Raw genomic sequence first — 1388 nt, forward strand, 5'->3', positions numbered from 1 at the left:
TCAGAAGTAAAATTACATGTTGGTCATGAAAAAAGTGTTTATGGTCTGGTTCTTAAAATAGAAGTTCTCATTAACGAAAACCATCGACTCGTTTTTTATTATTTTCTAATAGTTACCAGAAAATGAGACGGTTGAATTTGATGAAAAACTAGTGATAAATTTAGACTAACTGTACACTTGCGTTGGATATCGTAAATGATTTAGTGCACTGTAACATATTCATTACATTATAAGGAAAATTATGTAATGTAATGATTGGATTACTCTCTTTCAGTGTAAGAAATTACCTGCATTAATTGTTTTCAGTCACATGAAAATACCATGGATGAAATAATCAGGATTTAGCCAGTATCCATTAACATTGTTTTAACCCAGTAAACATGCGCTAGTTTACTTGTTTTTTTTAAGGCGATTAATTATTTATTTTCACTAAGTATACTAGCAATTTAAGAATTTAATAGTCTTTTCACTTAATACTATAAAGAAAATACATTATTTTCGTCTAGTTTTTGGTGTTAGGTATATGTATAGATCGATATTAATTCAGTATTGAAGTTCCCTTTTGCAATTTTTACACTTTGTAATATTGCAGGAGATATATTATTATGTTACGAATTTTACTTTGTAAATTAATTAATCACTGTTTGCTGTGTTTTCTTATTTCAATATATATTTTATTCCAACTTTTAATTAAGTTAAAGGGTATAACTAGTAATAAGTGCAATTACTCACTAAAAGTTTTATAACGAAATTAGTTAAGCTTAGAGCAATGGAATCACGGTATAGCAATTGCCAGATAAGTATTTGATCGAAATTAAATTGTTTAAATACAATTAATTAATTAAGTTTTAGAGTGATTGCTATCAGTATGAAAGGTTGGCAACAGTTTGAAATGTAAATTACAGAGTTGAAATATTGATGACAGAGACGGCTTCAGAACAAAGTTGAAAATTTAATAAATTGTATCAAACGATTAGAAATCGCATTGAAAATTTTACAACTTGAAATAGCGATAGATGTTAGTTTTCTATTAGTGTTAGTATTTGTTCATTCATCTCCGTTACATATTTGTGATGAGTGCTCAGTGACGATAAAGATCAGTCAGTGGAAATAAAATATCGAATTGAAAAAAAACAAGAAAAATCTTCAATAAAACTCGTAAACTACTGCGTAGTGTCAAGAACAAGAATAAACAAACCGAATAATAGGCAAGCGAAAGTTCGAAGTTCGACTTCTGAGATTTTCGATCTTCTCCATATCGTTGATTCAAAATTGGCGTCATTCCTTTTAAGAGGTGATAGAGGCTCACTTGGGGAGTACAAGAAAAATATTGAAAATTTTTTGACGATAATTTCTAAAAGATATTAACAGCTGAAGATCAAATTTCA

The sequence above is a fragment of the Dendroctonus ponderosae genome, unplaced genomic scaffold (genome assembly GCF_020466585.1).
Source record: "Dendroctonus ponderosae isolate FM_Combo_2020 unplaced genomic scaffold, Dpon_F_20191213v2 Dpon_F_20191213_1, whole genome shotgun sequence".
Classification (NCBI taxonomy): Eukaryota; Metazoa; Arthropoda; class Insecta; order Coleoptera; family Curculionidae; genus Dendroctonus; species Dendroctonus ponderosae.